Source organism: Onychostruthus taczanowskii, unplaced genomic scaffold (genome assembly GCF_017590055.1).
Source record: "Onychostruthus taczanowskii isolate IOZ18803 unplaced genomic scaffold, ASM1759005v1 scaffold15, whole genome shotgun sequence".
NCBI lineage: Eukaryota > Metazoa > Chordata > Aves > Passeriformes > Passeridae > Onychostruthus > Onychostruthus taczanowskii.
The window spans coordinates 65,535-90,754 of NW_024498685.1; the positions used below are offsets into that span (position 1 = coordinate 65,535).

The 25,220-nt window shown below is 40.4% G+C and overlaps 1 protein-coding gene across 3 annotated transcripts in view; it reads right to left on the bottom strand.

Annotated features, from left to right (window-relative positions):
- The window catches only part of RASSF8 (Ras association domain family member 8), a 70,195-nt gene that overhangs the window by 33,107 nt on the left and 11,868 nt on the right, over positions 1 to 25,220 (bottom strand). For 2 of the 3 annotated variants that reach the window (XM_041398700.1, XM_041398701.1), the window contains one exon: positions 426 to 508. The gene's annotated coding sequence lies outside the window, so the exon portion shown is untranslated. Of the gene's footprint in view, positions 1 to 425; positions 509 to 5,154; positions 5,184 to 25,220 lie in introns of those variants that run through there. The other variant, XM_041398702.1, reaches the window with a different exon arrangement.

Below are 25,220 nucleotides of genomic sequence, written 5' to 3' on the forward strand. Positions count from 1 at the left end.
TCTTACACACCAGGATGGTGCATATCCATGGAGATCACACCACCATAGGAGAGAAAAACTCAGCAGGGCCAGGGCAGGTCTGCCCAGAACACAACTGGTTAGAGAAAACATTACACAAAGCAGGGGACCTGGGATCTTGCTCAGATTACTCATCTTAGGAAAAAAGGGGGAGTGATGAACTTATGAAACTGCCTCATCCCTGGAAGTGTTTAGGGCCAGGTTGGATGGGGCTCTGAGCAACATGGTCTGGTGGAAGGTGTCCCTACTCATGGAAGGGGGTGGAAGGGACGATCTTTAAGGTCCCTTCCAGCCCAGGCCATTCTGTGACTCTAAGTTTTAGAGTTTTCTGAATGCTTTATGTGCAAGTACTTTCAGAAGAGAACAGGGAAATTCTTTCTTGGAGGGTTTTGGTGCTAACTTCTTACCTGCAGATAAAGACAGAGATGTCCGCTTACGCACAATCTGCTACTCTAGGCATCAGTGTTCACTCTGCTGACGAGGGCAGCTCCTAGAAGGAAAAAAAGAGAAATATTGTTATACATTAGTGAAACAAACTTCTTGAGCATGAAGTTTTATTCCTCCTCCTTTAATGTTTTGGAAAAACACCATGTTCACCTGGCACCTATAGATCTACAACAGCATGGTACACACAAGCAGTATTTTATTTTTGAAAAGTTAATGCAAAAGAAACTTGGAATACTGCTCTTTATTTGCTGCTTCTTATATCTGGTGTGACATGTTCCTGCTATAAATAAGTGTGGTAAACAATTGAACAGCTTTCCAGAACATTAGGAAAAAAAAACCAAAAACCAAACACTAAGCACTGTATTAGGTAGTCAGGTGCATCTACCACTGGTAAATTGTAAATATAGGAGATTATTTCACAATCTTCTTTCCCATTTTTCTTTTTAACGAAAATAATCCTCAAACTGGGTAACTTCCAGCGTATAAACCTCCAAGTGCTCTGGAGCTACATACCCTGACTCCCTCGCAGCAGTGAATCACGAGCAATGTATGCACCAACAGCCAAACAAACTGGGCAAAAGGTAACAAATCCCAAACTGCTGATTAAGACTAATAATCAGCTTGGAAGGGATGCTTACTACAACAACGTTTAACAGCATCATTGTGACAGATATTGCCTAAAATTATGGTACAACCAAGGAGAACATGTGAGATGTGGTTATTTTTAAGCCTTCATGACCAAAGATTCTTTGGGTTATATTTTAAAGGAACATATCTATTATGCGTAACTCTACATGGGAACTTTATAGAGTGCAGCATGGAAAAACAGCTCTAAATCAGAAAAACTTCTCACTGGTATTTCAGCATCTCCTCTACCACCGTTGTCAGATATTGCACTTTGTCCAGATAAAATGTCTGTCTCCTAATATCTATCTGATGGAAAGATGTAATAAGTACCAACTCCAGCATAAGAACATCATAACAGTTCAGAAAACAACAAAAACCTCTTAAAGATCTGGAAAGAAGGGAGGTCTGTAAAATACTAAAACATGCACACCATGCATCAAAGCCCTACAGAAGTAATTGCATCTCTCATTATAGCCCAAAACTCCACAACAGGACATTCAGGAGCTCCAAAAGTCTCAGGCACATATAATTTTTACCATGACTGACCGAATATGCAGCTTTCATTCACAAACTGGTATTAATTAAATTTCTGGGTTGCCACAATATGTTTTTGTGATGTTCTGTGCTTTCCACTCTGCAGACCCAGTAACATTTACTAACAGTTCACATGAGCCTTTAGCTCTGAAATGAACAGAATAATTTTTTGCAAATTTATGTTTCTCAGCTGAGAAGCTGTAATTTAACAGAAGGAAGATATGCGTATTAATCTCCTTAATTTACTTCATTTCAGTTCCATTAGAGAACATTCCTTTAAGTTCTCCACTCGGGTTTATTCACCGCATAGTCCTAAGTAGGGTCAATCAGTCATAGAAAATGCAGAACACTCATCTAATCCAACACATCAGGTTAATTCACCGGTGCTTGAGCTCCAGTTACTTACCAATCCCCACTTACACATGTTAGATTAGGAAAATAAATCTGGTTTTAGGATATAGATGGTGAATTAGTTAATCCAGAAGAACATATGCTTGAATTGCTTGAATTTTGCTGAGGGAGGGAGAGATAGAGAAGAGAGAAATAATCACCTCACCCTAAACTATGAAAACTCAGCTTTGAGATGCTAAAAGTTGTCTTCATCTACTGCAAACTGATCAACTGCCAATACATAAATAGCAAACATTTCAATTACCACTGTTTGTTAATTACCCTAGAACACTTTATACAGAGGAGAGTGGATTCTGAATCTGAGTGGAGTGGCTGTGATGCTGATCCAGCAGCAGGCACTGACACTTCCGCTCCAACAGAGCTGCATTATCTGCAGCTCTATTGAAACCCTAAAGCTCCTCTCAGACCACTCTGCAAACTGAGTGGGAAGGAGTAAGGATAAGAGCCACATTCTGTTCTTAGGGACCCCTATTAAATCTGATTCCAAACATCAGCCACTTCCTCTTTGTTTTCCTCAAGCCATATGGCTTCCTGACAAAATCTGTACAAACAATAAATCCATTAATCAAGCCACTGCTAGAGCAAAAGGCTTTTTTCCCCCCCTTTCCCGTCACCAATCCAGACATTTTAATGGAGATGTTTTACGTATTTTATTTTATGAAAGTCCCAAGGAAAATACTGAAGTGGTCTTTGTTCTCACATTGCAGCCCCTGTTCCAGTACGTACTTGTAGAAGGAGATCCTCACATAAAATGCAAAGAAATACAGGCATAGAGAGAAGTCAGTCAAACCAACAAGAAAGGAGTCCAGCCTAGTTGAATCTTAGCAGAGATAAGCATAAATTGTTATCTGGCATACTGGCATACTGTCTCAAAAAACCAAAAGTTACAAAGAAAACATAATTAACAGAAGTAGGTAAAATAAGAGAGGCATTAAAAGTCTATTCCCACAAGGCTGTGAGGAGATGCACACATGCAAATACCACAAGTAGCTCAAAGGAAGAGCTTCTCTTAAGAGATTCCACAAAAATGGACTTCCCCACATGCAGGGAACTCAGTGGGAGGGAGGATACAGAGAGCAGTAAGATTTCTACCTCTTGTAGGTGGGAAACTCCCTTTCCAGAAGGTAGAAAGATTTCCCACTCCTTTGAAAGAAGGGAGAAGAACACTAAACCCAAACCTAACCAGGGTCATTCTTTCACCAAACTAAACATACACTGGAGGGACTGCTGGAAATGCAAACTGCCTGTTTTGATGATCTGCTCCCATGCAGGCTTTTCCCAAAACTTCTTTGACTGAAATTTCATTGGTCAATAGTCTGCAGTGCAGGAAGACTGGGGGGGGAGGTGGTGTTTGCATTTTTTTTAAATACAGGAAAGCAGCATTCTTGATTAAATGCAGGAAACCTTTGAAATTACATCCCTTTCTGTCTTCATTGAATTAAGTAACAATTAGCCACAAAGAAGAAAAAAAAATACAGAGCTTAGAAAGTTTGAGTCATTATCTTCAAGGAGACACATCTAACGTTAACAAGGTCAGAACATTTCAGTCAGTTCTTGTGGGTAATGGGAGATACAAGATGTTAGCTTCTGTTCCTATCAGGGCAATGACAACTCTGAAAGACTGCAGATATCACTTGGAGCCTACACCACTATAAATTATAAGCCTTGAGGCCACAGCCTAGAAAGATACATCATATCGAAAGTACAGATGGATTTGTGGATGCCTTGAGGTAGTGATGAAAGGTGTGTTTGTTTTGGACAAGGTGGTAAGGAGGATCAGGTGCTGCCAGCTAGGGAAGCCTTTTACCACATCTGGGGCAGATGGTCCCAATTATCTTCTCATCACTGCTAATCAGAAGTCATCCTTCAGCAGCTATATAATAACCTATGTAAAAATAAACCTGGGATTGGTGTTTGGCTTCTAGCAAGGGAAGAACTTGCCTGTCACAAGTCAGTCAGTGCAGGCAGCATCCTGTCTTGGAGTCTCATTTACAAGCCTGTTGTATGAAGCTCTGCAGGTGCAAGACTGTGTCTTTGCATCAGGTGTGAAAACGGAATACAGGTAATGCTGACAAGAAAACTTAGGGGCACACCAGTGGGGAGGAAAAGGCAGCTCTCCCTCCTGCCAGCTCACTCTTCTGCCCTTTCTGACCCTATTGATAAAGAGCATGTGCTCCCAAATTAACAGGATCTCTATCACCCTGCTCTGGCTACTGCTCTTACCTACGGGGACAAAACTGATCCAAACTGGAAGCAAGATACATTATATGGAGAGATAAAGAGCATGAAGCTCTTCATGTCTTCACTGACTGAAGCCACTTGTTCATGTCCTCACTTGACTGTCGAAAGTGGCCAGTCACAATAAGATCCAAAAAATATATTGCCTCTCTTCCCTGAGCAACCTAACACCTCAAATAGAATTGAGAAAGGATTTGTCCAGCCCAGACTTCACTGCACCATTAAGTCCCATATTCTGTTTTAGCAGGAGCAACACCATTTACATCCCAGAAAAGAAGGTGCTTCCTTGTTACTGCTATTTAGCTCTTTTCAGGAAGAGAAAAAAACTGCTTATGTTCAAATTCAGCCCTAAACTACTCCTTATTTGCCCACAACACTGCATTCTGGTTCTTTAAGCTCTACTGTGGTGTTGAAAAGCAAGGGCTACCAAAAAAAAAACATGTTGACACGAAAACCAAGAAGAGTGAAATTAAAATTATAAAGCAGCTTGATGTAAAAGAAAAGTCTTGACTGAGATCTCCAGAGTTCTGAGTGTCATTTGTCTCCTCGCAAGTGAAGGGCACCTGCTTTCAAGGAACAGGAATTCATTTAATACATTTCTAAGCCTTTAGAGTTAGAGTTGTTGAGAAAAGAGAAGAAAAACACTTGAAGTGATTTATTTTCTCTTTGTTTAAACAACACAGCCAGGAGAGCCCTGGCACAAGATCTCAGAGGACATCAGAGCAGAATACCCACAGGTAGAGCACACTGCTTTCTCTTCCTCCAAATGAATGCTTTATTTTGCAACCCTGGTGATTAAAGCCCATGGAACCATTACTCCAGGATGAAAAGGAGGTGCTGATACAACAGAGAACCATCACACCTCACCCACAGACTCACCTGCATGTCCAACTCTATTCCCTCATCCTTGCAGCTGTGCCTGGAAAACACCAGGTGAATTGCACAGAAACCAGGAGCTTCTCTTCTTGTCAGCAAAACCACTTTGTTTTTTTCAACAGAGGAGGCACTGAGGTGTCACACTCACTGACGGGAGGAATGCTTTCCTCTGCTTCCTTCAGCAACCCTGAAAGCAGGATGGTTCCAACAAGCTGCTGATCAGAGGATTCCCTCCCAAAACACTGCCCTGGCCACACCACTGTGGTTCCACACAGCCAGGCTTACTTCACAAGGTAATTATTCAACAGAACAACAGAGAAAGTCACGGCAGTAACTCGCTTTTTTGTTGAAAACTTCTTTTTCACCCACAGTCAAACCCAAGTCTGCCCTTCGATTTAAAGACAGCATCTCCCTCACTTTACATCCCTGCCATACCTGCACAATTTCACACTTGACTACTAATTCTTCAAACACAGCTAACTCTTGCCATACCTACCTATGACTAAGTATTTTGCACTGGTTCTCAGAAAAGCATGTATGAGGAAGCATATTTAAAGACAAAGAACAAGAGACTGAGTAACACAGTCAAGCAGCACTTAGCAGAAATCAGGATTAGGCCTGGGTATTCACATACCTACTGACCTGTTTGGGTTGGAGGTTAGCTCTTGTTATTAATCCTAGTGGTTAGAACTACAAGAAAGCACTTTAAAGGAATGATTCAAGTTAAAACATGTATTTCATTATCATGCACATTTCTGAAAAAGTACAGTTGGGAAAGTCATCCAGGTATTTAGGCAACATAGAAGGGGTAGCACACAGAAATAGAAGTATAATGACGTGGCATTTGTTTTCGTTTCTTTCTCTGAGGATATTTGACAGTAAGTAAAAAAAAAAAACCAAAAAAAAAGTTATAAGATTCTGGTTTATTTCCATTTGTGTAGTTAAAACTATGTAGAACTAATGAAAAACAAACCCAAATCTCCCTTTCCAGAGGAGCTGTGGCTGTCCCATACCTGGAAGTATCCAAGGCCAGCCTGGATAAGGCTCTGAGAAACCGGATAGTGGAATCCCCCATGGCAGGGGGATTGGAACGGGATGGGCTTTAAAGTCCCTTACAACCCAAGCTATTGAAAGAGTTTATGGTCCCTTTACCACTGAGCAGGTGTCCCTGCCTGCAGAACGACTGCACTGGTGGCAAAGCAGTGGCTCACCACGCAGCCTGTATCTGCAGTACAGTCAGCCCCTCCAGTTTGCTCACAGTCAATACCACAATTCTTGAGTAAACAATGCTCCACTTTCTAGACACTGCCAGAAAATTTCCATTTCCACATCATATTAATTTATAGGCAATTCTTGAGAGCCTGTTCTATTTTTGAAAATAATGAAAGACTGCTGCTATCTTTGCAAGTACAAGCTCTTCTTTTCCGCTTCTCTGGGTTGTTTACACAGCATCCCTTTGTGTGATGATTTAGCCTGGTTTTGTATGAGCACCAAGGTAGGTTAGTCTGCAGAACCCACATCAGGAGCATAAAATAATTAAGATATCAGGATTAAACAGTGACTATTTGTAAATTCCATTTAAGATTAACCCAAGCCAGCAAAAATATCCAGTGTCAGGTCAGTTTCGTCTGCAACATCAGCAGAACATTCAACATCATTCTGCATTTCCAAATAACCCTTTCAATACAAGACAGCTCTCACCCAAACCAGTGATTTTCCAGAGGGTCTAAAGGTTAACTTCAATTACCCTTTTCTTGGCAAGGAGTCATAAGCCACTGCTAATAACCCCAATTCCAGACTTCTTAGAATTGCACAGGACAAAGCAAAGCATTTAAGACAGTACTCTCAGCAGCAGCAAAACCTGGCATGTGACAAGAGAAATCCAGCCCCTGTTCCAATGGCCTGCAGTGCTCTCTTTTGTGACTGCCACCTTGCAGGCAGTGCACTGCTGCAGCCTTCCATCTGATTCCACAAACTCATCTTTTCCCTGTTTCCATAGCACACAGCTTCACTGACACTTGAAAGCAGAATTCTGAACTATACCATTCTCCCTGCCTGCTCCATTTCTGTCTGGGCCACGTGGTGCCCCTCAGTTCTGAGTGAACTGGGTCAGTAATCAGATCCATATTTGTAAGAGCCAGAAGCTCACAAAGAGTCCAGCAATATGCATGAGCCAATGAAACTACACTGCTGAGAGGATAAAAGGAGCCTGTGAATTCCTCCCTGGCCATGCCAGTGCACATCCACAAGGAAAGGACATCACCAAAGCAAACAATTTTCACTCATGAGAGCCATCAAAAGCCCATCTCCTGGTACACAAGGCAAAGTGCTCAAGGGCCAAAGAGAATATATCTCATCAACACATTAAGAGGTCTATGAGATGTCTTGAAAACAAGTCCATTAATGTATGTGAAATATAGGAAAATGGACAACATGTAGTTTTCTTGTTTATGTTGAAACACCCTCAAAGTAACTCAATTTCAGTGTAAGAATAATACTGTAAGTTTGTTAAGCAATAAGTTCTTTCAGGTAACTTGCGTCTGCAAATAGCTTCCATCTAATGAACTTCAAATGTCTTTAACCAAAAGCACACAGTAGCTAATAAGAGGTAAAATGCGCAGCTGTTACTTGTTTCATGGCTGTAAAAAACAGTTACAGATGGCACCTGCAGAGAGCAAAGCCAGGCCTGAAAGCTTGCAGATTTCCAGCTTGCTCCACAAGCATTTGTCCTTGGGGAAGATGAGTACCCTCCATCAGTCCTTCATCCAATGTCCCCGTCCTGTGCCATCGTGTTCCCCTCTCAGAGTGCGTGAGGAAATATTGTCAGGATTATAATACCCCATTTCTTAGGTATAACCAAAGAAATCATACATCATACAGCAGCTACTGCTATTATATAACCACAGATTTCTTTTCATGTGGAGCTTTAATCTCTCACTTCATTAGGTAGTCAAGAGATGCCAAAGTTCCTTTTTCTTTCCTTGCAATTACCTGTGAGTCAATGGAAGACAAACACGGAGCTGATTTTTGCTGGATTTACTACACTCTGTCCGAGGAAATTTAACCAACCCTTTGTGCAACCAATTCCAGGTACATTTGGACCTTGCACAGCTGCAAGTGTAAGGCAAATGTGAGAGAGAGAAAAGTTAATTTCTCTATTGCAAGCCACTGCCTCCTTCCCAAACTGTAGGAAGTAAAGCCACAGCATTTCTCTCTCTTGAGACTTTAACTTAGGAGAAACCCTGCAGAAAGTGATCAAGGCACAGCAGTTTCAAAACTAATTACAATCTCAAGTTGGACACTTACTGGTAGTTAATTAGGACCTGGGAGAGACAAGGGCCAACTCATCATCAGCTACCAGGAAATGCAATTCATGCTATTAAAGTCTTTGAAACTCATTCATTTATTTGATAGTATAAAGGTACATAACAAGTTCTTGCTTCATCTACTACAAAACAAACTTTTGACATTGGCAACACAACTAAACACTTCAAAGGTCACTAATAATCAAGGAGAAAGCAACACTTCACTGTCCAGTTCTACTGTTCAGCTTATGGCAAAGACTGGTGCTGTCACTGTTAAATCCACCTCCTCACATCTTAAGAATGGAGTTGCTAAATGTAAATAATTAATTTTAATGTAAACATTCAAACCAAGTTTTCTTATACAAACATGACCCCTAACAGTCAGTACCTGAATGCTCTGAAAAAGGTGTTCTTTTGGGGGAGACATGCAAAGCACGGAATGGGAGACAAGGGAAAGCTACTTTTTAGATGACTGCTCAAGTCTACTAGCTCAAATAAAACAAGGAAAGCAACCACAAAAAGGTTTTTAACAACAAAGAAGATAATGGGCTGGTAAAAAAAAATACCTTGTATAGCAAAGTGAAAATAAATGTATAAAGCTTAATGGCATCCCTGCCTGTGGAAGGGGTTTAGGACAAGATGATCTTTAAGCTCCCTTCCAACCTAAACCAGTCTGTGATTCTAGATAACCAGACTCTCCAAGCACTGGAACAGTGAAATGAGAGAAAAATCTTCATATACACAAAGCTTTTTCTTCACAAGATCATCAAAGCAGGGAATACTTTCTTTTTTGAACTTTCCTGACTAATAAAGTCCTCACACTGACTCCAGAGTCAGACCAAGGCAAAGACCCTTCCTTACAGTTTAACAATCAGCTACTTACTTTTTGTTTGCTTGGTGTTGGTAGGGGACTGTCAGACTCATTACCTAAAATTAACTGCTCAACATAAGCCAGACAAAATGGAAAGATTTCTTCAGAGTTCAAAAGCAGGATTGAGGTCCTGCTGCCATTAGCAGAAAAAACAGGATAATAATCAAGATAAAGGAAAGCAGCAATAAAGCCCGCTGTGCCTGTTATGCTGTTTTCAGACTTCTGTGGAACTGTCTCTCTCCTGATTTAGAGCAGTGGCCAGCAAATCCCCCAAATTCCCTTTGAAAAGGTTCCATGCACTGTAACAACACGTGGGAGGTCCAACTGCAGTTCAAAGCCAGAGAGCTGCAAACACACAAGACCAATATGTTGTAAAGATGTACTGATACCTTTCAGAGTCCTGCTCAGTCAAGGCAGACCTGAAGCCAAGTGGCCAAAACATAGGCTGTCCTGGTCTACTGATACACAACACTAAGTCTGGTTCTTTTGATGATTTTGCCATTTTTTTTCTGTGTGTTTTTATCAAAGCTCTTCTTTCAATCACATCTAGACACAATTTTATAAGTTCTCCTCCTTCCCAAACATAGTTGTTTGCAGAACTGCAAACATTTTGTTAACGGCATTACAAATCTCATTCACAGTATCACAGAAGGGCCTGGAATGGAAAGGATTCTAAAGATCATCCCATCCCAGCCCCCTGCCATGGGCAGGGACACCTTTCACTATCCCAGCTTGCTCAGAGCCCCATCCAGCCTGCCTTTGGACACTGCCAGGGATCCAGGGGCAGCCACAGCTTCTCTGGGCACCTTGTGCCAAGGCCTCAACACCCTCACAGGGAGCGATTTCTTCCTCATATCCAATCTAAACCCACTCTGTCAGTGTGAAGCCATTGCTCCTTGTCCCGTCACTCCAGGCCCTTGTCAAGAGTCTCTCTCCATCTTTCCTCTGGGCTAACTTCAGGCACTGGAAGGGCACAATGAGATCACCCCAAAACCTTCTCTTCTCCAGGCTGAACAATCCCAATTCCCTCAGCCTTTCCTCCCAGCAGAGCTGCTCCATCCCTCTGATCCCCTTAGTGCCTCTCCTCTGCACTCTCTCCAGCAGCTCCCTCTCCTTCCTGTGCTGGAATCTGGAGAGTATTTTAGTTAACACTGACTCAGATGCCATCCAAATTACACCTATTCTGATGAGCTCTCATACTTTCAATTTCCAGAATTTCTATGAAAACCAAGAAACAGCTAATTAAAGCCTCAGTTAGGCTAGTTTCTTCCCTGGGGGCAAATGGAATCCACCTACAGACGAAATTTAGAAAACAGTCAATAGCAAAGTGTAAAAATTGCCCGAAATGAATACAATCAATTAATAAGCTTTTGAAACTGCAAATGTAACAAAGAGGCTGAACAGAATGTTTTAACCTTCTATGAAAATGACAGACTAACAATGTTAAAATGCTTTTGGAGGCTAAGAGATGCACAACTTGTTTCTATAAAAGTCTAATGCCGACTTATTTAAAAATACTCTCTTGCTACTACACCCAAACAGCAGGTGGGTACACAACACCAAGAGAGAGCTGCAGCTGAGACACAAACAACCAGAGCACAAGACTTGCATAGTGACCAAACACCATTGCAAACCCGCAGGAAAGCACTAGCTCTCTGAAAATTATTTCAGGAAAAATCCTTTATGTTTCATACTACTTAGTGAAAGGCTCAGAAGATACCAAGTGATGAAACCACGCGAACAAAAAGCTCAGATCTGGGGAATACTTAGCCCATGACAGGATAACTGGGAGCTGAACAAGAAAATCCTCACTAAGTTTTCTGTATTTACTCAAGACACATACAGACCGGGAATTTGCTTGTCTCGTTCATCCCTTTGCTAATTCCAACAAGGACACAAGACAACCCCACCTCCAAAGAAATCAGTACCAACCAGTAATTACCTCAATGTGCCTCAATGATGCCCTTAAGCAGGCAAATATGTCCTTACGGAAATGCAATATAGGCATCTAAAATTCCACTGGGCAGAAACAAATATCACCAGAAGGTCTGCATTTGTATTCCTTCTATTGTGTGCTTTCTTGTTGCACCATCAAGTGCAATCTGCACAGCTTACTGTTTAAGCTAATGCTTTGTGGAAAAAAAACCACAAAGAACACTCAGTTATTAATAATAATCCTTAAGTGTTATGTTAAGGACACACTAACTCAGTTGACTTAGCATAGTTATGCATTAAAACGATCAAAAGCTTTAAAGGACGTTTACATAGTTTCCAAGATCAGCCAAACACTAAGTGAAAATCCCGCTTCATAGTGAGAAAATGGGCCACTTCTCAGTACATTACCGACATCTTAATTTTTTGAGTTAAAAGCCACATTCAAACATTTTTACTAGACACTGCTGTTTGTAATCACTGGACAACATCTGAGTTAATGCAATCTCTTCAGCTGGAAGAGACACATCCATAGCACTGAAAATTTTATTCAGCTTCATAAAAAAGTATCAACCTACAGCACTCTTTATAACATAATACACCAGTTGCACACAATATTAAACTCAGCCGAAGTGACTGAGAATCCTGTTTGCTGACAGAAGTTCAAAAAATAATTCCTTTTTCACCCGATGGATTACAGCTAAATCATCCTATACTGCAAACTAGTTCTCTGCCACAGCACCAACTTCCTGTGTTGAGACTTCTCTTCCGTATTTCTAATATCACAGTTTCCAACTGAAACTACTGCTTAGGTAACTTCTGGAGTTCTATAAACAAAACAGCATTATTCTACAGATTCATTATGAGGGCCTAACCTTAACTTGCCACATGGATGCTCTGTGCTAAAGAAAACACAGAGCAAGGGGGTGACAGTGCCAGGCAGAAGCACTTAACTTGTCACCAAAAAGATCTTTTTTGCTCCCAAAATCGACCAGTTTTGGGTTAGTACTACTTTCCTTTGCCAAATTTCCTTCAGGATCACTGTAGCTCCTTGTTCTTTGTGCTAGTCCAGGTCTGCGAGGCACCAAGGAAAAGAAGAGATGTAGACACCAGGTAAGCAGTTTTAATATAATTCTGTATGTACACGAATATCACAGGAAAGTTAGTAATTCTGGCAAAAGGATTACAAGTGTGGTTGGCAAAGCATTCCATCAGGTTTTAGATTTTTCCAACATCCACAGGAGGCACCCAGAAACAAGGGGAAAAACCAACATGAAGCACAGCAACACAAGACTTCCACCACTGTGCTACACAGGAATCAACCGTGACTCACTCACTGCTTATCTCAGCCTCCTATCAGCATTTTCAGGAAAAGCCTTCCCTGACCGTAAGTAACAGCCTGCTAGAACTGACAGAAAAATCTAACAGCTGACCCACACACAAAAAAACCCCAAATATGAAACACAGCCACACCAGGAACCAAACCTTAAAAAGATTTGACACAGCATGAGGACATGCTGCTTAAGGGATTAAGAACTCCACACCCCAGTGTGCTGGTGGTAGAAACTGTTCTTCAGGCATTCATTCACCACTAATGGCCAGAGCAGGAGTTCAGCAGGACAAAAAAGCATTATAGAACCTGGAATAACTTTGCCAGTGATGGAGAAAGGCTTTGGAAATCCAGATATTCAGCAAAACAGCCCAGGAGTGCCACATTGCCAGGTACTGGATGCACCGATGCTCGTGGTACCTTCTCTGCAGAAGGCAAGAGCAGAGTGAAACACTACTTTTTTTGTTTCAGGAGATGAATGAAAGTTTAATCAGCCCAGATCTTCAGAGGAGGAAGCTAAATTTTTTAAAGCCATATCCAACAGTGATGGGGATTAGGAGCAACAAGAGTTATCTATATTTGATGTGTAGCTGAGGAACAAAATTATCAAACTCCACCAACATTAATACAACCAGACACTCTTGTTGTTCATTTTTTCTCAGTTACATTTAGGACATTATTTTTTTATTATTATTTGAAAAATAGCAATTGTATTTCTCTACTATTGATTCTAGTCATTTTTGTCCTTCTTGCCCTTGAGATTCATTTGGTGTAGAAAAGCACATGCTTTGCATAGGACACAATACCCCATATGAGAACAATTACTAGATTTTACTAAAAGTGACCTGGCATCATCATGGAATATTTCTTTGCTATACAAAATATTTTTAAGATGGATACAAGATAGAACAAGAAACATTGGTTCAGTCACCTCCAAAAGAACACATTATAATAAAAGAGTGTATACAGGTAAGACATTTCACCTAACTAGCATGTTCACAATAAAAAAAACCCACCATACAACACAAACCCCATATTCTTTATGCCTCATTCTTAGAAACACAATTTAAAAAAAAATTAAAAATCAGTTTTTAGATTGAAGCCACCAAAGCTGCAATGTTAACATCCCAGTATGCTGTTATGCAATTCTTAATAAATAAGTTTTGGAAACATTAAAATCAAAATCAGCATTTTCTTGACAGTTTGCAATTAACAGACAAATAATTTCATTTCTGCCAGTGTAGCAAGCTGGTAGCAATCCAACTTAAAAGTCATTCCATTTCAAGCTTGCTCCCTACCCAACATTAGGTGAAATTAGTTTACGTTACTTGACTAATGCAGTACAGGCAAGACTCCTGTCACTTGACCATAAGAGTGCCTCATACATTGGATATTATTGCATTAAAATATAAATATTATTTTATTAAATTATTAAAATATAATTTTAATGTAATAATATTTAATATTGTAGCACCCTATGTCCTAGAAAAGCCCTTGCCCACAGCAGCAGATTTGCCACAGATGAAGTCTGAGATGTAGATGGAAACCCCACAGGGAAATCTGAAGGGTAAAACACACCCAGACCATGATTTCCCCACACAAATAATTGCTTTCGTCTCACCATTTTGAACTGGAAGTTCATTCATCAAAACAAAGTTGTGTATTTGGAAAATAAACCTCTCTTGCACATTTTTTAATCCAAAAAGAAGCAAAAATTAGACTAAATGGAAAATTCAGAAAGTTCCTCATAAGTATAAAGCAGAACAGGTGGTGCTCTAAAGTCACAGCAATAATGCACAGCTACAAAAAGCCTCACCCAAAACCAACCTGAAAACCTGAAAAAAAATTAGTGGAGTGCCTGTGGTACACTGCATCAAGTAATTACAGTGGTTTCGATTGGAAAGGACCCCAAAAATCATCTAATTCCAACCTATTCCATGATCTCAGGCTGCTCCAAGCCCTGTCCAACCCAGCCTTGGACACTTCCAGGGATGGGGCAGCCACAGCTTCTCTGGGCAACCTGTGCCAGGGCCTCAGCACCCTCACAGGGAACAATCTCTTCCTAAAATCTGTTCATCATCATTCAGAATATTTTATCTGTTATTGCTGTAGGAAGGGGAAGATCAAATCTTTCATCTCTATTTGCAGCATGAAGAAATAACCCACATGCAATCCAGCTCAGTGCTACAACCGATGCATAGCCAAGTACAGAACCAGCACTGCTGCACCATGTGAAAGCAGATACCAAGCACCCCAAAAGGCAAGTTACAATGCAGTAACAGAAGGGAAAATCCCATTTTTACACACCACATGAAGGAAAACAAGAGACTAAGCAATGGCTCGACACCACTGTTAAGCTCTAAGAATGGTTCACGTTAAAATCAAAGCAAGACACAATATCTCAAATAGCTGTTTAGACACCAAAAGGAATTATCATTTGGAGCACAGAGGCTGATTCTGTTCAGCCAGCCACATTAATTAAATACACACTGCCTAAAATTAATCTGGAACTATGCACAGTGTACACTGTTGTTGGAACCCAGGACATCCCTTTGAATGCCCTGGATGGCTCAAAGCCCCAGCAAGGGGGTTGGAGATCCTGGCAGGAAGACAAAGACACCAGGGAATTCAATCTTAACCCATGGAGCAAATTACCAACCTTATATAAAGAATTACAAGTCACAAAAGTTTAAGTAGCATAACAGTAGTTGTCACAGGGTGAAAGGTGGAATTTTGAAGAATTTTACTTTGGGGGTCTAGGGACAAGATAGAGGAATCTGGGCGTTGTCCTGTCCTTCTTCCTTCTTCTTCCTAGCCTCCATCTTCTTGGTGATGCTAGCATTTTGGGATTGGTTTAAAGTAGAAAGTCACTGTCTAACATAGGTGATAGGTATTGGAAAATAACTGTAAATATCGAATACATAGTTTGTAGTACAAAAGACAACACCGGCCCCGTGGGCGGGGTTTGTGCCTCAGACTGACCTGCAGAACAGACCTTGGCAGGCCAGACAGAAAATGTTTTAGATAAGAAATAATAAACAGCCTTGAGAACGACAGCTGAAGACTTCTGATTTCTTCTTGGACAGCTGGGTTGAGGAAAAGAGACTTTTTTAACACACCCCAGGACAATCTCAACCAGAGGGAAAACCCCGAGACACTGTATAAAGGGGTGCAGGGGAAAACCATCAGTTTAAGACATATGCCCATAAACCAACCATAATTACTATTCTAAGGACTTCAGAATTCACTTCCTATGCATATTAGTTGAAAGGCCAAAAACTATTTTTATAGCATGACTTGTGGTCTACATAAACCCTAGAAATGTAAGATTTAGAGCTAAGTCACAAGGTAAAACCAATTTTTTAACACAAGGTGTTGCTGTCATCAGCAAGGGGAGCTCTTCATCTCCTCCAAGTCAAGAATTATAAGTCACCACCTTCTTCTGGAAGCAAATCTAACTGCAGATCTGCCCCTACCAACATCCCCATGGGTTTGAGAGGCATGAGAGAGGTGGTTTTGTCTGCTGCTCACAGCACAATACATGAAACCCTTACACAAAGTAAAATCAGTTATACTCAAGTACAAGCCCATACCTGTTTTATGGATAGAATGGTCAAATGTCTGACCCAGAGCATCCTGAGTGCTTCCCTTTTCCTCGGCTGTGTTACAACACAAGAGTATGACATGCTGCTGGTTTTTTCCATCCTTAAACAATGATTCTGGGGAAAACACATATATTCTGAGTACTAATGAGGTTATTTTTTAATGCCATTAAAAGCCACTTGACCAGGACTGAGTGCGTGCTAGATAATGGATCAGAACACTCTTTACAGTAATTCAATTACAACATAACTACTTGAGCCTTCTAAAAATAAGGAGTATAATGGAAGGAGAGTGACTATTGGTGAGCAAACTGCATCTAAGAATGATATGAATAAGAATCTCAGCTCTAAGATTCTGGGTGGGACAAGGAGCTTCTTGCAGCTATCGACAATGGACTATTACCACCAGAAAACAGACTTTGGTATTTATTTGTTTATATGTGATTATTTTTATGTCTATTATCCACACGTATTACATGAAGGTGGATAAGAGTTCAGCCTTTCTATATTTCTAAAGTTGTTTACCTGCATCTTGGCTTTCTACATACACTGAACAGAGCCTAGGTAACAAAATCCCTGGTAAACATAATCTGTTATGCTCTAACTGCATTAAACGGCATGGACAGAAAACCATTTTCAATGGGAACAAGATAAGATAACTCCCACTTGTGAAAAGAACGAAATATCACAGGATTTTGAACTAGTCAGTAATGACACACTTCCTTCGCACAAGGCTTTCATGCACTAATACTTGTCTTTTCCATTATTACTGATTTTTAATTTTTTTTTTTAAATCTGTGACCTACATAAGTAGTGAGAAGTCAAGTAATTATTAGGAGAATTGAGCACCAGGCATGAAACAAGCAGCTGAATAATTGCCCAGCTGCGCATACAAATATCCTGTGTTGATCCTTTAAATAACACCCATGACACAGGAAGAGAAGCTGTGCTGAAGCTTCATTCAGGTTTTCATATTTCTGTATTTAAATTCATGTACAAGATCAGAAACACCAGCACAACAAAAGAATTTTTGCATGTTAAAGCACTTCCTCAAGTAACATTTCAAAGAAGATTAGAAGCTCCATGGGATTACTTGATGTTCCTGCATTTAGCTGCAGGTAGTTTGGGAATTTTCTCCCTAAGTAAAATTTATTACCTTGCACATGTACCTTTTTAGAACTTGTCTTTAGCTTTTAGACTTACTGATTGCTGGAAGAGAGAACAGAAGCCTTTGCCAAATTATCATTATGGCAACACCTTTCAAGCATAAGGCAAATTTTCTAATACAAACAAATAAGATTTCTTGGCTTTACAGGTAGCATCAGAATTATTTAATTATGCTGATTTCTGACTGTTTCTCTCATAACCCTGTATCTGCGCTGTAAGAAAAAATCCAACTGTCCTTCTCCCAGCTGCTGGTTTATACTGGCAAATTCCAATCAAATTCCAGCCATCAGCAGGGAAGAGTTGCCCACATTTTTAGGAAGCACTCAGAACCTTCTACCTGAAGACAGACAAAACCATCAGAGCAGTGATGCTACATGTTCTTCCCCTTAAATAAGCTTACCATACTGCACCTAAAAAAGCACTGGGAATTCAAGAAATCCAGACAGGAAGATGGATCTCCAGCAAATTCCAGCTCATGACAGAAGAGTACGTGCAAATCAAATTATCCTCTCTTTTCATGCTTCTGCCAGATAAAAGAAACATTAAAATGCACAAAATTACATCTAAATTCTTAATTGTAAACATTTTTTTTCCTGAAGTGTTTGGAAGACATCTATTCCAAGATCTCAGGCACTGTTTCAGAAGCACCTTACTCGTTTTTCAAAATCACAATGTCACCTTACTGTAACTTATTTACAAAGCTAAAAGATTAGGGTTTTTTTTTTTTAATTTTGTTTTAAAAGTGGCCATATTTACCCACCAAAAAGACATGATCTTCTTTCAAACTGCCTTATTACAGCACAAAAGAAGCAAGAGGAGCTCTCTCCTTCAATGTTTTAGTTCAAACACATCCAGGACAGCCAGTTGTACTCACGGAATACAGCACCTAAGGGGAAGATCACCTGCCCTGACTGACAGCTGAATATTTAAAGACTCAGAGAAGAGAATTTGAAGTTTAATGCACCTGTTGAAAGCTGGCATCAGTGTTTCTGGTGGAGCCACATGCAGAACTGGCACCCTACACTACTATTCTACACCAAGGAAGAAGTGAAAAAATTTCAGGTTATAAGTCTCTAACATAATGCTGCTTCCTCTCATACTCAATATACCATTACTGTGGCATGTTCTTGCACATTAAAGCTACAGAAACACAGAAATGCCAATCCATAAAGAATACTTGCTTTCAAACAGCAGCTGCAGTGATTATAAACCAAAGCAGCTCTAAGTGAAAGCAGAACACTGATAAAAGTATGTCTAAATCATTACCAAGAGTTTCACTTCACCAGCGAAGCTTCAAGGGAAGAAAAGTTACCTTCGCACACTTACTGACTGACCAAAGGACTGCAGGTTTCTGTTCTGAGCTCCACATCATAGTGGTACATTCTTTAGAGTCTCCACAATCTCACCAATTCCATTCCACTCAGAGGCAGGAAGAGCCATCAGCTCCTTCAGGGCTTCTCCCAGAAAGTTCAGCCTACCACTGCTTCCCTCCCAGGCCTGACACAGCCCCTCTGTCAGCACACACTCCAGGCAGTTCTCGCCCGGCAGTCCTGTTTTGCTGGCAAGGGCAGCACGAGAACTCGGAAACTCTTCATGATGAGCCCCAGGAATGTGTGGATTGATGATGTCTTTAGGGGTAAAGTTGTTGTTGCAGACGGTGTATGCACAGCAAGGGAGGACACCTGCACTACTGCAGTCAGCTAATTTAATAAATTAGGCTTTCTTCAGCATCTGCAAAACCACTCCAGCAATGAAGAAACCATCCCCACTAGAAACTATGATCTTAGACATTATGCACATGACAATTCCACTATTAGATTACATGGCACAGGCTCTGAACATTCAGATTTCTCATCTGTAAGCAGCTGAAGTTAAGCATTTCTCAGAAAATAATTGCATCAAGTAATTATAGTTAGAATTTCTCAGTCTCCACAAAATATGTGGCGCTAATATCCTGACATGACTCTGAGCTCTGGAAGGTTTAGTGCAAGTGAACAATTTTAGTCTCCCCAAAGCCAGCCAGAAGCTGAAGTTGACAAGTGAGAGTACTAAACTTCCAGTTTCCATGGAAATGGAATTTGGATCAGTACAAACAGGAATTTCAGAATTTAAAACCCAACGCTCTCCATCTTCCATGCTCTATTCCAGCATTCATTTTCCTGGGTAATAAGGGGTCAAGAGAGGCACAAATGCCACACGCATTCGTGATCCAGTAACTCACCTTGCCTTGTGGCTTCCCATTTTCATTTAGTGGTTGCCAGCCCCTTCTAAACCAGGCACTAGAGCCATCAATTTAGCGGCAGCCAGCCAGACACATTTATAAACACGACAGTATCCCAAAACTGTCCATCTGGGAGGACTGGGTTCCCAGTTACATGATGCTAATACACATGAAATAGCTGCTTTACAGCCCCATGCTGAACCACCCAGAACAGGGAAGTTGTGCTGTACAGCACAATCAGTAATGAAATTCTTATTTTTTATTGTTGACATGACCCAACAGAACTGCACAGAACTATGGGATTTTCCACCTGTAAATCTTCAGGCAAGAAACAAAAAAAAAGTCTATTTTATCACCACTAATGCAACACTCCTGCAGCAGTGGCTGCCTAGTGCTGCAAGGGAGAATTCCAACTGCAAGCATGCTCACTGGCAGCTAAAACAATTTGCCAGTGGTTTTTATGCCTCCTGTTCCTTCTGTTTGGCAAGAGCAGAGGAAGAGTAATATTCTGGAAGTATTTACATTGATTTTGCAGCTCATGACAACACTCCACCTGCTCTCAAACACTTCACTGCCTCTGCCAACTTCTTCCCTAATGTGGTGCTCTCTCCAACCTTTGCCAAGGCTTCTCTGCTTCCTACATTTCTTCTACCATGTTTGAAGAGGACATTTCAAGTTGAGATGTGAACACCTATCCCATGCCCAAACACACAGATCAGCAAAGAGATTTCAAATTAACTCCCCCTCTTAAGACCATCACCTCCAGAAGCCTGCGGATGTGGCTGATGGCATCAACAGAGTTGGAAAAATCCCTGAAATAAAAGGGTCCAGGCCAATGAGAAGAAGCAGAATTTTAAAAGGACCTAAACTAACTCATTATTTTAAGAAAAGCCCAGAAGTCCTATGGAAATCAATATTTTCCCTGGCATTTAAATACACAAGCAAGTAAAGCCATATCCTCTCTATGGCAAATAGTGGCCTACCCCAAAAAAATACAAGATTTCAGATGCTTATGCAACAAGTGCAGTTCTACCCACAAAACTTGTGATGTAAATCAAAGGAGGAAGGATTCGCCCATTTATTTGTACCCATTTGCCTGACACCTTTCCTAGAGTTAAACATCAAACAAAGCAGCAAAAGCAAGTAAAGATTGGGAAGCCTGATTTTTTTTTCCAACTTAGGGAATTTATCAAGGCAGAAGCATACACAAGTAACTTGGCTGTTGTCTCCAACTTTTAGACAATGAGCACACTACCTTGATGCCATGCCTTATCACTCAAGATAAAGTAGTCCTAAAAATGTAAGAGCTCATCTTACAGCATCATATAAGTGAAAAATAACCCCCCAAAAGTCACATACAGCATTCTTTCTAAGATGAATCCACCACAGGAAAATGGATTACAAAGTCAGAGATTCCTGAAAAGCGACTATGACTTTCAGCAGTTCACATAAGAATTGTAAGTATTTAACCCCCAAGAACTGAGATAAAGAGCATCAGCTTGCTCATGTTTCATTTGAAAACAGGAAACTGTGTTAGTGTGAAATGGCATCCGTAGGAAATAATCCCAATGGTAAATGCAGGAAATAAATGCTTTAATCCCTTTGTATCAATACACATTTATTAGGCCTGTCCAGAGATAACCAGGATCTGTGGTGTGCAAGTTGGATTCGACATCTAAAGGTTCCTTCTAGCACACCTGTCTCAAATTTTCTATCCTCTTTGCTGACAACCAGAGAAAGGATTACTGTGTTTACAGGCAAATTCTTTCTTCTAACAATTTGTCCTTTTCTTCTCATTTCACTGACCACCTAAATAGAAGAAAAAACCAAATTACAGCACGTGAAAAACAGACATCAGTCTCATTCTACTGCTGCAATTTGTTACTTCAAAAACCCAGGACCACAGCGATAAACCCAGAAAAAACCAATGTATTTGAAACGAGCCTTTTTCTCCTCCAGAACCCCTACAATATGTAAGCAACTTCCTGCTTCAAGTTACAGGCTCAGAGAGAAACTGAAAGTTGAAACAATTTGGAAATTACCAACCTCTTTGCATTTAGACATTTGACTCAGGTCTGCCTTTGTAGCAAACAAAAGACCAATTCAGCAGCTATATCAAATACAGCAGATTGTTTTGGCAACCTCGTTTTTAGGAGATCAGATTTGCCTACTCAGCTTTAATACTCTTGGTTTTGAATTAACCATCTGTTCTGCCCATTGAGACAGACCTGATGAAGTACAGTGTCAGTCTAAGGGGTCTCAAGGCTAAAACACAAATACATACATACATATATATATATGTGTGTGTGTATCTCTGTATATATATCTGCCTACAGCAGGCAACAAGAGTCCATCAAAATAACAACCAACTTCCCCCAAAAGGAAGGTGTAGTGTTGATTTTTCTATCTGTTCTGGGTCTTCATTTTACCCAATCACCAAGAGGAAGTTGAGCCAACCCAGCACACATTTTAATCAGTTAACACAAAAAGGGAAGAACTCCGCAAGGCTTTAGAACAAAAAGACTTGCATTTACAACCACTGTAGGTCAAAGATCTTAATCTGGGTTCTTTTGAGAAGATTGCCAAAAAACCCATGCTTTTCCACCGTAAATTGTCACTGCAAAGGAAATGCAAAATTCTCACATGAAAACAGACAGTTAGAAAAAGCTCCATAGGCACTTTAACAATAAGTATTTTTAAAGCATTGCTGCGAAAATATGGAAGCTTCTTTTTCCCCATTCAAAAAGATAGATGCAAGTACACAGTTGCTCTGCTATTTAAAGTCCCATCAAAAGAAGACAGGATTCCTAAGTGTTGCTTGACCAGTGAACTTTTAACAAACACTTTAATCAATTGATCCTTTTAAGAGAATCACATCATCAAAAAGCCATTTATTTCAGTAGGCTACCAACACAAATGGCTGAAAGTTGGCTAAGGCATGCTAAAGAAACACATGACAAGCTCAGCGTTCCCAGATCTTCAAACACCATCCATATATAAAAAAAGCTCCCAGTAATACCAGTGCACTTCCATGCAGCATCAATACCATGGTTTGCCCCTGATCCACTGCAGGACACTCTCCAAGATCCAGCAGGTCCTACTCCCACACATGGTCAGTAATTAGAGCTTACAGGCCCCAGACTGCCACTTCAGCGGCCTCCAGGACCTGCTTACAAGAGCTGCTACAACTGCTTTTACAACAGCTCTGGCCATGAGCCTGTGCCTTGGTGTACTGCTGGCAGCACCCAAACACTACAGGGTTTATTTCAACTCTGAAGTATTGCAGCTCCACATCCCAACAGACACAGCCTCTACTGCAATTAACCTTCCTATTCCCACCTATCTTTGCAAAAAAAAATTAAAATCTAATCCAAATGATGTTACTCCTGTTACTCCTCCTCCGCCCCGTGCTCATGGCACAGCAGCTTCCCATGGCACAGATGATTGTGACTGGAGAGGTGTTTTGCAGTGGCTCAGTTCCAGCTCTGCCCACCCAGCTGGCACGGGGCCACTGGCTGCAGAACCAGTGCAATAAGTGTGTATTCAGAACCCATGCTCAAATTCCAACAGATCATCACTTTTTAGTAAATAAACTAAGGAGCTAAACCATAAGCTTCCAACACAAGCCTGCAAGCAGTTAAATCAAGTCTTAGATTTTACCAAAACCAGGAAGGGATACCAAAATAATTCTCAGGAAATCACCTGAGATACCACAGTGACTCCAAATTTCTACCTAATCTTGATTTAGAAAATCAAAGTTATCATTAGGGTAGATAACTATTGATGCACATGACCAAACAATCAGCAAATGATGCCAGAATACACCACTGTCCTGACAATTCCCTTTTAACCTCTCCTGACTCATGGTGTAAGTACTATTAAATATCCTTTCAAATTACTGGTTTTTAAATTAAGAAACTCAAGATTTTGCAATTCAGGCGCCTTTACATAAATAACTACACACATGCTGTGATGTTCAGGTATTTGCCAAAATTTCTAAGAATTTATGCTGTAGTTGCTGACTGATTTTGCACAGGTGTCACCCAGTGAGTTTCCTTTGTGTCCTTACTCCTGCAAAGTTTGATTTATCTCTATTCCATCTATTATTGCCTTTCTCTTGATTTCACCTAGAAGTAAAAAAATAATGAAGAATTAATTAATTTGTCCCTTTTTCATAGCAAGTTCAAGCATTGCTTTACCAGAAAAGAAAAATACCCCAAAATTAACTGAAAGGAGGGAAATCAGATTTCCATGAAAAAGGTACATCAAGCCACCTACTCGACCATGAACTATATAAAAATTATATGACAGTACTTGAACCAAAGGGGAACCCTTTCACTCAACAAATAAAGAAATAGCAGAATGGTTTGATCAAGGATTTAATTTCAAGAAAAAAATTCCAGTGATGTAGCACCTAGTGAAGCACAGGATATTAATCATTTATTCCCCTTCAACTTCATTAAAAATCTCTTCTTTTGCTCGCACTTCAAAGCTTCCAGATGAAAACCTGATTTGTCCTGTTGGGTCCAGAGTGGGATGACTCCCTAAATCTCAGTTGTCACCAGGCTCCTCTGTGACACGAGTCCAGACACAAAGGAATGCCCACTCTACTATCCCTTGCACAAAGCAAGCTGGTGTGTGAACAAGCAGCCCTGAAATCCTGGATTCACTACCAGGCACATATTTTTCCCATATCACCTTACTCAAGTATGTGCATAAACACTCCTATAGAAAAATCTGTACTTTTAACTCCTTGTTAAAAGTCTTACCACATAAATGCATACACTGCATTCTGTTAGAAGTACTTTGGATAAAAGAATTTTTCCTTCTCTTCTTTATCACCTCTAATATTTGCTGTGTTTATACCTTTTTTTCCAACTCAATGATTCATGGGTAATTTCAATATATTATACATTTGTGACAAGTTTCCCTAGAACATAGAGTTTGTCTGCTGCATTCAAGTACAGAATCATTAGATTACATATAAAATCCAGCTCCTGGAAAGTTGAGAACTTACCCTACAGTTTAGAGGAAGGTCATAATAATGCCCTACTCTACCTATAAACAAAGGTTCTGCAGCAGCCAGAAAACAAGATGCGAAGAAAATCCTACATGTTCTGCATTTATCCAACTGAAGTGCTATAAAGATAAGCAAAAAACGAGAGTTTTTTTAAAAAAAATTACTTATAAGCAAGGATTTATTCACCCCTCTGGCTTAACTGCTGGCAGTATCAGCAAGGCAATCCCAGCAATTACAGCTGACGGTGGCTGTTGGTACAAACAGCTCTTAAAGAAAAAGAAAATAAACCAAAAGCCAGAACCCTTCAGGCTGGAAGGAGCTGCTGGAACCCAGCCTCCTGCTCAAAGCAAGGCCAGTGCTCCATTCAGACCACGTTGCCTACACCAGCTGGGTCTGAAAACTGACTCAAAGGATGAAGATGCTTCCCTAGAAAATTAAAGCCTTCTTTATATATGGTCATTAATAATGACATAGAACAGAGACCTCCCACTAGCCCTAAGCCAGTGACAAATCTTAAATCGCTTTAAATACTTCTAAAGTTAATGAAATTCAGAGCCACTGAATTACTCCAGTTTCCCAATACATTCCAAGAGTTTTTAATTAAGTGCAAAAAGTACCCCC